Source organism: Chelonoidis abingdonii, chromosome 10, assembly GCF_003597395.2.
Source record: "Chelonoidis abingdonii isolate Lonesome George chromosome 10, CheloAbing_2.0, whole genome shotgun sequence".
NCBI lineage: Eukaryota > Metazoa > Chordata > Testudines > Testudinidae > Chelonoidis > Chelonoidis abingdonii.
Window position 1 is genome coordinate 75,452,864 of NC_133778.1, and position 14,472 is coordinate 75,467,335.

Consider the following 14,472-nt stretch of genomic DNA (forward strand, 5'->3'; position numbering starts at 1 on the left):
GCTTTACTTTCAACAGCTCTGAATTCTCTAATGGTGAAGAATAGATTGAGAAATATGTTCTCTGATGCTCCAAAATATACTCAGTGCAGGGGAGTGGGTGAGTGCCTCAGGGAGCATGCTCAATCTGTTCCAGGACCCAACATCAGCAAGAGCAGCCTAGGAACTGCTCTAATTCGTGACAGCTGGTTAGGAATGATCCTTCAGGGTCCATAAACCCTGTGGAAATTGTCAAAGCAGTGCAGAGATTCTTTCTACTCCTGACACCCACGCATGCACACATATAGCATGAGATGAGCTGGTGTCTCTGCCACCTTTAGTCTTGTTGAAAATTGCCTATCATCCTTATCTTTGCAATTGTTCCTCATTTGCACAACTCAGGCTGCATAAAAGAGCCAGATCACAAATGAATGTCTGACCTCAGAGTCCAACAGTAAAAGAGAATATAAAGTCTCAAGGCCAGAGCATCAGCCATGTGAGTCAGCGGTGCTCTGTTGCCATGAAAGAGCAAATATCATTTTGGGATGTATTACAGAAGTGTCATATAAAGACCTGAGACGTAACGGTTCCACTCTACTCAGCACTGGTGGGGTCTCAGCTGGACTGTTGTGTCCACTTTTGGGAGGCAAACTTTAAGAAAGACGTGGGCAAATTGAAGAGACTCCAGAGGAGAGCAACAAAAATGACTGAAGGGTTAGAAAATGTCACCTAATAGGAAAGGTTGAAAGAATGGGCATGTCTAGCCTAGAGAAGAGAAAATGGATGGAGACATGATGAGTTTTCAAATATGTAAACGGTTGGTACAAAGAAGAGAGGGATCAATTGTTCTCCATGTCCACTGAGGGTAATTGGCTGAGTTTGCAACAAGAGATTTAGGTTAGATATTAGGAAAAACTTTCTAACTATAAGGATAGTGAAGTGGAACAGCTTACCAGGGAGCTGGGGAAATCCACATCATGGAATGTTTCTAAGAAAAGATTAGGCAAACACCTGTCAGGAATGGTCTAGGTATATTCCTGCCTCAGCACACGGGATGGAATAGATGACCTCTTGAGATCATTCCAGCCCCACATTTCTATAATTCTATCAGTCACCAGCTGAGGAGTTCGCCCTCAGAATTTAGAGGGGCAGCTAAACTTTCTGCATGGATAATTTCTTAATCGAAAATAGTTTGTATCATCTTCATTCATTCTTCCTTAAATATTGTCTGCAAACATGAGGGAGAGGCATCACTGCGCGACTGATAACATGCACTGGAATATAATTCAAAGACAAAGATAAGCTAGTGCCTTTAAACTTTTACATGAATTTTCAGGCTACAGAGCTATCCCTAGTCAAAAACCATCCATCTTTCATCAGCCCATGCTGATGACTATGCCAGATTTAATCTCTGATCATTCACCATGGTTACAAGTCATTAACCAGTTATTCCCATCATTGTAACCAATGAAAATCCTATCTATAATCACCTCACATGATTACCTGAGGGCTTCACATACACTATAGTCCAGGGGTTGGCAACCTTTCAGAAGTGGTGTGCCGAGTCTTCATTTATTTACTCTCATTTAAGGTTTTGTGTGCCAGTAATACATTTTACGTTTTTAGAAGGTCTCTTTCTATAAATCTATAATATATAACTAAACGATTGTTGTATGTAAAGTAAATAAGGTTTTAAAAATGTTTAAAAAGCTTCATTTAAAAATAAATTAAAATGCAGAGTCCCCGGACCAGTGGCCAGGACCCGGGCAGTGTGAGTGCCACTGAAAATCAGCTCGCATGCCGACTTTGGCACACGTGCCATAGGTTGCCTACCCCTGCTATAGTCAATGGTATCTCGACAGGTTATAAAAATGTGCTAGTCTGAATACCACAAATATATTTAGTCACTCACCAAGTCTTCAGTCACACAGCTTGTTAGATTTCAGTCCTAGTTATGGATCTCTATTATGTGAGAAGATACGAATTGCAGCAATATCACAATGCCTGCAAAAAAACAAAACAAAACAAAAAAAAAACACTCCAAAAGGCTGGTATAAAGAGACATTAAAAGGCACTTAAATATTCCAATGGTTCCATGTCACTTTGTTCCAGTAGCCTAAATATGATGTGCATTCTTCTTGTCATTTCAGTTGTGAAAGAAAAAAAGGAAGACAAACAAAAATACTGACTCTTTTAGAGCAGAAATGGTCACAGATTAGTAGGTTTTTAAGGCCAGAAGGGATCATTGGGATCATTCAGTCTAACATCTTGTATAACACAGGCCACAGAATTTCACTCAGTTACCTCTAGGCAGCAAGTCTTGATCTGAAAACATCAGCAGATGGAGAATCTACTTTGTCTTTGGATAGTTAATGCCAATGAATTATCATCCTCACTGTTAAATAAAGTGCCCTTTTTTTAATAATTTGATTTTTTAACTTCATGCTGTTGGGTTTTATTATACATTTATATTTCTCAGCTAGATTAAAAAGCCCCTTAGTACCCGGAACCATGGTAACAAGCTTTCATGAAAAATTTCAAAAAAAAAAATTGAATTAATCTTCATTCTGCAGAGTTCAAAAAAGAATTTTTTTTTTTGTTTATGCAACATGCTTTATGAAGATCATCAGTTCTCAGGGTCTGGGTTTTCACTTTCTTTCCCTGTCTTTTTTTCCCATTTTGCCAGGAAAAAAAAAAAAAAGAGGGAGAAATGGGGGCAAAAAACAAAACCAAACCTTTTTGGTTTTGCATTTTGTCATAGACATGAAAAAAATTGGGTGGAAAAATGAAATTTTAAGCAAAAAATCATTTCCATTTTATTTAAAAAGCACATATTTTTAAGTGCAAAAAAATGTTGAAAAATTCCAATCCGCTCTGTTAACGAGACATTGTCAAGCAACTACTCGTACGTAAAAAACAAAACATAACACAACAAACAAACCCCAACCTTTAGCTATGCTAATAGGGGATCATTAAACACTCCCCTCTGTGAACATCTCTGCTGAGTGCCCTGCATCATCACATCAAGTTCAACCTGCTTGTCGTTATCTTCAAGGTCCCTCACAGTTCTTCTGCTTCTTATCTGCTCATGGTTTCATCACCCCAATGTCAGCCACAGGCCCCATTTGTCAGCTGCTTCCACAACCATCTTTGCATTTACTTCCATGTCTCCCCTTATGCTTAGGACAGTCTGTAAACCCATTTTACAGATGAATCATCTGTATCTTGGAGAGTTTGCAACTGACCTGTGTGGGCTCAGTGAATCTATGGGAGTTAGGAGCAGAATCCAGGAACTCTGGCTCCTAGCCACAGGTGGCTCGTGAGCCCAGGAAAGTGAGGCAAAGCCTAACCAAAAATTCTCAAAAGTTGCAAAACACATTTTGCATATTGTTTTTCTTTTGTTTTAACTTAATGGATAAATACATACAGATTTCGGGAGAAACAGTGACTTGATTTCAAGGTCACAACTTGATGTCTCCAGCCACGACATGCAACGCCAGAAAGGTTGAAGAATGTAATGCTGCATGAAGCTCAAATCTCAGTATAGCTAATAGTGCCTCAAGAAGCTGCCTTGTCACCATGGCAATTTACCATGCCAGGAGGGCATTCCTGTGGTAACACTGCTTGGTGAGGCCACAGTGGGATTGTAGCAGTTAAGCCCAGGCTGCAGGGGGCTTGCAGGAGACAGGGATGGAGGCTGTGCCCTGTGCCTCCCTGACAACTTCCCCCAAGGACCTGGCCCTGTGTGTGTGCATGAGGATCCACCACCAAACCACAGGCCTGCCTCGTGTTCTGTCTCCATGCCAGCCCGGGTAACAGTGGTGCTGTGGTAGCGGCTCCATCTTCTGGGTCCACCTGCTGCTTCTTCACTATAAATAAGGTAAGCTTTAAATAGCTATTAAATTATAATGGGGGTGGAAAAGACAATTTTGTGATTTACGTCTCACCTGTCAAAAAGGTCATGAGCTGCCACACTCTGAGCCCCGTCACTGGCCGCTTGCCCAGCTGCGATCCAGACCATGTGCAGCAATACATTTCCCTTAACATTGCACTGGGGCACTTGTTCAATACCACTCCAAAGCAGAAAGGTAGCCTGCTCCTGTAGATAAGGCCCTGGAAAGGGACCCTGAGGAGACACAGGTTCTCTTCCTGACATGCCCAGAGTTGATATGTGACTTGGGGCAGATTGTTTATTTCTCCGTACTTATGTTTCCACTCCCACCCTTTGTCTGTCTTGTCTATTTAGACTATTGACTGTAAGCTCTCTCAACAAGAACTCTCCTGCTACGTGTGCATACAGCATCATGCACAATGAGGTACTGATCCTCAGTGTGGGCACTAGGTGCTACTATAATATAATTAATAATATAAGAATGGGAAAAAAACAAAACACCTTCCATTGAGTTATCAACACTAGTTTTTGTAGCAATCTGGATTTGCCATGAAGATCTTCCATCCAAACACTGACTTGGCCGGAAACAGCTTTGCGCTCAGCATAAACATCGTCCACTTGAAATGTGTCCCGATATTTTCTGCCTCTCATCTGGTCACCCTATACCCCAGTGCTAACTCTCCAAAGCAGCCACCAGCCAGTCATCCCCTGCCGCGTAGTGGGTTTGTAGACACAAAGCTATTAATCATAGAATAGAAGATTAGGGTTGGAAGAGAGCTCAGAAGATCATCTAGTCCAATCCCCTGCTCAAAGCAGGACTAACCCCAACTAAATCATCCCAGCCAGGGTTTTGTCAATCCAGGCCTTAAAAACCTCGAAGGATGGAGATTCTACCACCTCCCTAAGTAACCTATTCCAGTGCGTCACCATCCTCCTAGTGAAAGATCTCCTTCTCTGCAACTGAGACCATTGCCCTTGTTCTGTCATCTCCCACCACTGAGAACACGCCGAGCTCCATCCTTTTTGGAACCCCCTTCAGGTAGTGAAGGCTGTGGTCAAATCCCCCCCCCCGCCCTACTCTTCTTTTCTGCAGACTAAACAAGCCCAGTTCCCTCAGCCTCTCCTCGTAAGTCATGTGCCCCAGCCTCCTAATCATTTTTGTTGCCCTCTGCTGGACTCTCTCCAATGTGTCCCACATCCTTTCTGTACTGGGGGGCCCCAAAACTGGATGAAATACTCCAGCAACCATACGGAAACCCCTTAGCCTGAGGAGAAAGTCACCCATAATAAGCAAAGAATTAGCCTTTAATAAAACACCTGATCTACTAGATTCTCATATAAACACTCATCATTATAGTGACCTGCCTCAAAACTGCTAATTATCTATTGACCTCATTCAAATCAATGGAACTACACCAGTTTAAACCATCTCTGGATCGGGATCTCCAAGATCAAATGCAATTGGTATAACAGGATTCAGTTCCCATGGACTTTACTGACATTGCATGTACGCCAAATTGAATTTCCCCTTGTGCTAATTATTAAGAGCTTAAGTGATTGATATTAGTGTGTCCATGTTTTAAAAAGATTTAGGGCATTACATCTACAGCAAAGTTTAGGGTATTTTATTAAGTAATGGGATAACTTCGATGTCTACTTATTTTGAATAACTGCATATAAGTATCACTAATTACTGGTATAAATTAGTCAGACATTGTCTACACGACCTTTATTTTGACTATTAATATTTTGTCTTGTAATTTACAGGCTTAATTATGACACTGAGAATAAATGAAGCACTGATGGTGGCAGGGGAATGGTGCTGCTGTAGTGTCTCAGTGAGGATAGGAGGAGGCATTGTGTCTATGTACAAAGCCTTCAGAGATGCTGGGTTGCACTGTATTGGTATGTCTATACAAGGAGGCTTGGTCTGCACTTAAAATTTATACCAGCATAGCTGTGTTGGTCAAGGGTCTGAAAAAAAATCCACACTTGGTATGCTAACAAAAAACCCAGTATAGACTCAGCTCTGTTGACAGAACGATGCCTCTTTTGGCATAGCTAATGTAATTCGGGGAGGGGATGTTTCTACACTGGAAGAAAATCTCCTTCTGTCAACGTAGGCTGTGTTTACACTGAGTGGCTACAATGCCCTACCCATGCCAATATAACTGTGTTGACATAGGCTCTGTAGTGTAGACAGACAAAGACAGGCATAGTGTGCATTCCAAAAGCACTTCCTTTCAGGCACTAGCTTAGAGTTGTATGGGAGAAGGACCTACCCATGCCCATCTCCGAACCCTGTGTAGAGTATTTGCCTTCTGGTTTCTGAATTTTTAGGATGTACTTGGCTTTTTCTGCCTTTTCCCTGAAATTATGGGGCAATATTTTTAAAATAAAAGGTGAAATTCTCATGAGAAAGGTGAGAAATCCCATGACTATAGTAGACAAAGAAAAATCACCAAACGTTCAAGATTTACAATAAAATTGCAAGAGTTAACAACAGCACTACAAACACAAGCCAAGCCTGAGCCAAGCTAAAGCCATCCTGGGTTTCAGATGGAAACCTGCTTTCACCTCATTTCAACATGAATCTCCAGGCAGAACTCCAGTGCTGTTTTTGAATATTTTTTCTATTTTTACTTTTTTGTATAAAATGTCAAATAAATCAGGAGCCGTGATGTCAAGCTGTAGCTATTGACTCCCGATGGCTCAGCTGACAGTTGGAAGCTCTCCTGCCTACAAAAGACCCTCTACCAGTAGGTGTTGCAGTGCCATTCCCATTAAGAAGGCACATTATGGAGAAGACAGAAACCTTCCTTTTGAATGTAAAAGGAAAGGATTGATGGTTTATGAAAGACTGTTTTGTGTTTGGGCAGCTAGTCTTGTTTAGAATCACAGTAATTTTCTTATTCCTATGCTCTGGGTTTCTGACTCACCTCCACAACCTACAAGACAATACTTGCTATGTACCTGAAGAGAGGCACCCAAAAGGAATATAAATATATATTAAAAGCAGCAGCTACTCTAAAACCATTGCTTTCCTATTCTTCTTAAACCAGCCCTGCACTGAACTTTCTATCTTTTCTTTGTGAATTTCAAGACATTTAACAATGCAATAATCAAAATCAAAATGTATCGTTTGCCTGGGCTTTTCCCACTTACTGGTTTTAAATGGCTTCCTTCCCTGTGTTGTGCTTTCATTATTGTTCTTTTCTTGCTTATTTTTCTTCATTCATTTATGTTTAATGAGGGTTGTTCATATTTTTCCTGGATGTTCCTGAGAAGAATGGATTACAATTCAAGATCATTGTATGTACATTCAGAAATGCAGTCACAGAATCATAGAAGATTAGGGTTGGAAGAGACCTCAGGAGGCCATCTAGTCCAACCCATTGTTCAAAAGCAGGAACATCCCAAATTAAATCATCCCAGCCAGGGCTTTGTCAAGCCTGACCTTAAAAACTTCTAAAGGAGATTCCACCACTTCCCTAGGTAACCCATTCCAGTGCTTCACCATCCTCCTAGTGAAATAGCGTTTCCTAATATCCAGCCTAGACCTCCCCCACTGCTACTTGAGACCATTACTCCTTGTTCTGTCATCTGTCACCACTGAGAACAGCCGAGCTCCATCCTCTTTGGAACCCCCCTTCAGGTAGTTGAAGGCTGCTATCAAATTCCTCATCACTCTGCTCTTCTGCAGACTAAACAAGCCCAGCCTTGTGCCCCATTCCCCAAATAATTTTTGTTGCCCTCTGCTGGACTCTCTCCAATTTGTCCACATCTTTTCTGTAGGAGTGGCGTCTCAAACTGGACACAATACATCAGATGTGGCCTCACCAGTGCTGAATAGAGGGAAATAATCACTTCCCTCAATCTGCTGGCAATGCTCCTACTAATGCAGTCCAATATATTGACAGCCTTCTTGGAAACAAGGCCACATCATTGACTCATATCCAGTTTCTCATCCACCATAATCCCCAAGTCTTTTTCTGCAGAACGGCCACTTAGCCAGTCGATCCCCAGCCTGTAGCGGTGCATGGGATTCTTCCCTCCTAAGTGCAGGACTCTGCACTTGTCCTTGTTGAACCTCAGATTTCTTTCGGCCAATCATCCAATTTATCTAGGTCACTCTGGACCCTATCTCTACCCTCTAGCATATCTATCTCTCCTCCGAGTTTAGTGTCACCCACCAACTTGCTGAGGGTGCAATCCATCCCATCATCCAGATCATTCATGAAGATGTTGAACAGAACTGGCCCCAGGGTCAGCCCCTGAGGCAGTCCATTTGATACTGGCTGCTAACTAGACATCAAGCCGTTGTTCACTACCCACTGAGCCAGACGATCTAATCAGCTTTCTATATACCTTATAGTCCATTCACCCAATCCATACTTTTTTAAATTGCTGGCAAGAATATAGTCACCATTCAGAGACCAGCAATTTTGGGTTGGAGAACATTACGGACAATTAAGCCAGTTGAAGAACAACTGACTTGAAGCTTTGTTCAAAATTCAGATGTGAACCTTTAAGGCAATTTAAAAATGGCCAGTTAATTTTGTATTATTATGAATTGTTGTCAGATGCTACCGGTGTGGTGAACTGCTCTGTTCAATGTTGATATCACTTGGCTGCGTGCGTGTGTTCCCTCTGTGTGCTGTCCCAGCTCTTTGAAGATAGCTGACACAGCAGACTCGAAGAGAACCCCCAATGGCCACAAAGTCTAGTAAGGTACGAAGGCACGTTGGCCAGGTTTATTGTCAAAAGAAGCACAATGATAGTTCCCCCTAGATTTTTACTCTACAGGGCCTACTACTAATATGTGCCCCCTGGCAATGGACTCAGCTCAGTCAGTGGCGGGACTGTCCACTGCTCCCTCAGCTGGACAAAGACACCGCCCCAGGGATGCATTCTTATACACAGGTACAAACAAGTTACATATCACTCCTGATGTACTGAGGTGCAACCCCTCTACGTAGCAAGGTACAACCCCTCTATGCAGTAAGGTGACACCTCTCACCTTGCACATGTTGTTGGAACAAAACAATTCTGTCCATCATATTACCCTTTTGGCCCTGTCATTGGCATGGATCAGCTTGTTCCTTGTTATCTGTGTGGAGTGTACGAGTATGTGAATGTTCTGATATCTGGTGTCAGTACCTTTTAGGCATGTCTCTTTCCGCAGCATCAGCCCTTTCCTTGCCAGCTTCTGTGAGCAGGGCCTGCCTCTGGCTCACAGCCTAACTTTGCTTTATGTTAGCAAAGTCTTGGCCATTACTTTAGTTCAGGCCTCATACCGGGCCTTTGATATCAAGGTTTATATCTCAGGACCTCTGCTTACTACATTAATCACTACCATTTATCATTATTTTATCCATATGTGAAGTGAAAAAAAATATGCTCTCACAGTTTTGATTTTAATATGATGAGTAGAAAGGGGATTTGGTTGCATGGGAGACACATACTTGTGTGGAAGTAGAGGCTTGGGAATGTCAACCTAAGAACCTTCTCCTAGAATATATCACATGCATTTCAGAATATATCACTGGCCTTACCGTTTGTTTAATAAAGCTGTTTCTTTCAACTCTGCCTGCTTGTGCTACTTATTCTCATGAAACAGTGATGCCTTATCTTTTAGTTAAACAACAAGAAGAAAGAGTGAACATAAAGTCTCCATGAGAGACAGCATATGTGCCAGTTGTGTCTCTCTCTGTTACATCATTCTTGAATCTCTTCCCTCTGGCAGCCAGACTTCAGGGGCCTGATTCTGATATTGCTTACCCAGACATAAATCATGTTTAGCTTCACTGAAAGCAGTGGAGTTACATTTGTGTAGCCCAAGTGTGAGACGAGTATGAGCTTTTCATTTAAAGGGGCAGTGCCTAGAAACAGGATCATAGCTACATAGAGCATAGCTATTATTACTATTCATTCATTTTTGCATTGACTGTACTTTCTAGTTTAGCTGGATTTGGATGGGAATGTGCGAAAAATGTTATTTAAAACAGCATATTGTTGGAGTAAATATAGACAGTGTCCTAGATTTGACTATTAGCAATGCTGCTTCTTCAATTGGACTTCAAAAGGAAGCCACAATTTCCCCAGCTAGTTACTGCTTGAGAAGCAGCCAGGCCACTTTTAACTGAAATGTAAAGAGCTGAATTGGGAGCCGATTTAAACTAGTTCATTAGTTAAATTAAGACAATGAGTTTACAGCAGTGGCAACTTTTACAATTTTAAATCATGTGTCTTACAATACCGGCTGGATTTTCAGAAGGCTCCAGCTGCCAGACACTGTCTGCTTTCATTTAACCACCAAGGTAAACCCATGCAGTTGCAAAAATAGTTGAACATGTGACACAAAGACACTATAAAGGCTGAAAAATGCAAATAAAACCCAAGTTTGTTAATTAAAAAACACCTCATTATTTTTAAGCCAGTCTCATGGTATAGGGGGGCCTAACTCAAGAGTTTTGAATGCTCAGGGTTGGCAAAACTGAGTTTAGGGGAATACCTGAAGCTAGGCTTGCCAACTTCCTAATTTTGGTAAACTGAACCCCCATGCTCTGCCTCTTCTACCAGGCCCCACTCCATTCTAATTTCCTCCCTCGTGACCCTGTCCTTGCTTTGTTTTCTCCCCCTTCCTCAATGCTTGATCCTTTCCACTTTCGTCCCATCCCAGAGGGGCTCTTTCTGTTCCAGGTTTGGACGGGAGCTGCAGCCGGATGTGGAGCTTGCCTCCTGCCCATGAGATGCAGGTAGGAGGGGCCCCGGCTGACCAGAAGCTGGTGCAGGTTGATGACCTGGCACTTCCCTGCCTCCCACCCGTGATAACCAGACTTTGGTGTTCCATCAGTACATCTGGCCAGACACTGCCAGGTCCCCGTTTTGACTGGACTTTATGGTAGAAAACCAGACACTTAGCAACCCTACCTGAAGCCAGTGCTGGAGGAGGCAAAGAGAAGAGGAGGAGCAGGGTAGGATGGTAACAATTTATAAATGGGAAAGACAGTAACTAGGGCCTGATTTTCACATGTTCCCAGAATTTCACTTGGAATCAGTGAAAGGTACAGATGCTCAGCATCTCTATAATAATAATATAAAAAAATCACATGGGAACAGCTATACTGTGCCATCTAGCTCAGTATTCAGAAGGAATGAACAGAACAGTAGTTGTTGAGTGATCCATCACCTGTCTAATAGATTTTAAGGTCAGAAAGGACCATAGAATATCAGGGTTGGAAGGGACCTCAGCAGGTCATCTAGCCCAACCCCTTGCTCAAAGCAGGACCAATCCCCAGACAAATTTTTGCCCCAGATCCCTAAGCAGCCTCCTTAAGGATTGAACTCATAATCCTGGGTTTATCAAGCCAGTGCTCAAACCACTGAGCTATTCCTCCCCATAACCATTATGTCTGAACTCCTGCACATTACCACAGAACCTCAGCCACCCTCTCCTATAATAGAGACTCTAACCTTTGGCTGAGTTCCTGAAGTGCTTAATCATGATTTAAAGTCTTCAAGTTACAGAGAATCCACCATTTACACTAGTTTTAATTTGCAAGTGACCCATGCCCCATACTGCAGATGCAGGTGAACCCCCTCCCCTGGGGTATCTGACAATCTGACCCTGGGGGAAAATTCCTTCCAAACCCCAAATATGGAAATCAGTTAGACCTTGAGCACATGGCCAAGACCCAGAAGCCAGACACCCGGGAAAGAATTATCTGTATTAACTCGCAGCCCTCTCCATCTAGTGTCTGAATCTCAGCTTCCAGCAATCAGAGGTTTAGGGACACTCAAAGCAGGGGGTTGCATCCCTGACCATCTTGGCTAATAGCCATTGATAGATAATATCAAGGAGGATAGATCTCATTCTTTTTTGAACTCGGTTATACTTTTGACTTCCGAACATCCCCTGGCAACAAGTTCCTGAGGCTGATTTGCATACCACAGTTAGTAGTTCTGCAATTTCATAGTTGAGTTCCTTCAGAACTCTTGGAAGAATACCATATGGTCCTGGTGACTTATTACTGTTTAATTTATCAATTTGTTCAAAAACGTCTTCTCTTGACAACTTAATCTGGGAGAGTTCCTCAGATTTGTTACCTGAAAAGACTAGCTCAGGTGTTGAAATCTCCCTCACATTCTCTGCAGTGAAAACTTAGTGCAAAGAATTCATTTAGCTTCTCCACAATGACCTTGTCTTCCTTGACTGCTCTTTCAGCACTTTGATCTTCCAGTGGCTCCACTAATTGTTTGGCATGCTTTCTGCTTCTGATGTACTTATAAAAACTAACAGCAATTTTATTTTGTCTTTTGTTAGTAGTTCAATTGGTGGGGGGGAATCTGCCTAATTATATTTTTAACTTGGCTTGCCATGCCATGATGTCTTCATTCCCAATTAATTCCCTCACTCAACCCATTATGTATACAGGGATTTTCCTGTTTCTCCTGTGATGAGCTTCCCGATGTGCACCACTGAGAGACGGTTTACAGAACAAGCCCCAGCTGGTCAACCAGAGCCTCATTATGTGCAATCAAGACCTGAGTATGCTTAGCAGTATAGCTTTCATTGAAATTAGGATTTTCAGGTGCTCAGCAGTGCGTGCTCAGTTGAAGCAGCATGTGGAATAATATCCCAAGGGCAGTGATAAAAAGGTTTTGGAGATATTTAAAATTACACTGGAGAAGTCTGTGCACTGTCAAAGAGACAGGTAGCTGTCCTCTTTTCCATCTCTAATTTCTTTCACTATTCTGTGGTTTAAAATGGACTCAGATTCACGTGTTACCTCCTGAATCACTACATCATTGGATTTACTTTAACTGAGGAATTCTTCCCTACTAGTTCATTATGGACCTGGTGCACCTGATGGAAGTTCACTCTCTGTGTTTCTCCCTTCCCTGTCTTCGGTAAGATGGACCATTTGTGACTTGTAAAATTATAATCAACGAATGAAGACCAATATAGCCAGATTCTCAACTGGTATAAAATGGCATGGCTCCATTGACCCCAACACAACAATGATTCCACTGGCTTCAAGGCTGAATCCCCACTCTGACACCTCAAGTGCAGGAAGTGGGGGCCTGCAAGGATTTTAAAAATTAATACTGGCCACTCCAGGCTTGTATTAAACTCCCAGGGTTACAGCTTCTCTGACCTTGGCTTGGTAAACGCTGCCACCACCCAAATGCAAAAAGCCCTCTTTGAACCCAGGAAGGCACACTTGGGAATTCCTCCTTGTGGGGTAACCTCAAGCCCTTTCACGCACACACCCCTCCCCGCAGGGAAGAGCTGAGAAAGAAAACAAAGGAAATTAGCACAAACCTCTTAGGATGCCAAAAATCCAATCCTGTTTTCAGAAAAGGTAAATTTTATTAAAAACAAAAAGGAAAAAAATATACATCTGGAACTTAGGCTTTTTGCTAGATCTTAAAAGAAACAATTACAAAAAATAAGCACTCAAATTAGCTTTCTTGGGGGTTCAGCTTAAAGGTGATAAGCAAACAAAAGCATCTGGGGTTAGCGCAAAGGACATCCACAAGCCAAAATAAAGAAATAAACCTGATTGTGTCCAGCTAAACATTCCTAATTTACTTACATATTTTGGGGGATTCAAATAAGTAATTCTAGGTATGATCTGATGATTTTCATATCTGATTCAAGCCTTTTGTAGCATTGCTGCTCCGTATCTCCTTCCCTGGAAAAGAACAGACAAACTGAAAGTTTCTTTCTCTATTTTAAAAAGTTCTAGCCTTCCCATTAGCTCTTTTGGTCAGGTGCCCACTTTTTTTTCTCCTTTACCTGTGGCTTTGTTAACCCTTTACAGGTAAAGCAAGTAGAGAGGGATTTTATAGCTAATTGGCTGGCTGGATGTCCATAAACGGGAGCTACCTCCACTTCATTTATCACACTGTCAGTTTACACCAGTTGAGAAGGATCTGGTCCTATTCACCCAACATTGTTAGGATATTTTTATCTTAAAATTTTCAAACATCCCATTGATTTCCACAGACTTAGGAGATAGGAAGAAATCATAGTCAACCTCCTGCAAGTTCAGGTTGTCATTGGGAGGCAGGAAACTTCACCGGGCAAGAGACAGATACTGAATATGATCTTTGCTGGAAGGCCATGTAATTAACAATGAGCTAGTTAATTAATGATGAATGTTCCTCTCCAGCTGCTCTAGCCACCTGCTAATTGCTTGGTGTTGCCCTGGCTACCCAGCACCTAACATTTGGAGAATGATGTCTCAAATTGCAATTATATAGAGAGGGTTCACATCAAGGGAGGGAGAAGGGTGTGCCTCTGCTCACCCAGTTCCGAAGACCAACTGACTTCCCTGTTGCGGACACAGACACATTCTACAGCACTCAGTTCAGCTAAGAAAACCAGTTGATTTGCCATTTCATCAGCAAATCAGTACTTTGTCAGTTGGTCATGTCCTTTGAATTCGTACATTTTAATGGGGATATTCTGCATATCATGTGCAAACATGACATAGCTGATCCAAAGGGAAACACAGGGAGGTCTAGTCTACCCAATGTACCAAGCCAATTAGATAACAAGTCAGCTATTAAGGAATATGTGTGTATAACGACAG